This window comes from Nestor notabilis, unplaced genomic scaffold (genome assembly GCF_000696875.1).
Source record: "Nestor notabilis isolate BGI_N333 unplaced genomic scaffold, ASM69687v1 scaffold18222, whole genome shotgun sequence".
NCBI lineage: Eukaryota > Metazoa > Chordata > Aves > Psittaciformes > Psittacidae > Nestor > Nestor notabilis.
The window spans coordinates 930-1,456 of record NW_009918901.1 but is presented as its reverse complement, the minus strand read 5'-3'; positions in this window follow the sequence as shown (position 1 = coordinate 1,456).

Here is a 527-nt window from a genome sequence, read left to right as displayed (position 1 = left end):
AGGTATTGGTTGGTGGGGGGGGGGGGGGAGGGGTTTAATGGGAAGAATCCAAGGACAGGGTGCCTGCTGTCTCCTGTGGCTCTTGTGCAGGAGGCTTTTCACATTCTGTTGTGGTTTTGGATGAATGCATGAAGTTGAGAGCCGTGTGGCTACCTGGGACTGTGCATGTAGAAAAGCTGCACATAGGGCTGATAAATCATCTGATTCAGCAGAGCTGTGATTCATCTCCAGCTAAGTTAATATGGGTGATGTTTTATTTTATTTTCCTTTCTTGCCTTTGATACAGTTCTAAGTGGAAGGAGCACAAGGATGTAAGATCTGCCTGTCCCTTTGATCAAAGCAGTGGGATGTGTGAATGTCCTGACTTCAATCCATGCGCTCAGGTACTGAACTCAGTCAGTTCTGGAATGTATTTATTGCAGTCACAGCAAGAAGTGAAGTGACTGCCTGTCTAGACAGGACTGCAGTGCTTAAGAGTAGCTACTTGTGATGGCTCAGAAGCAGAGAAAACCTTCTGCACCACTAAT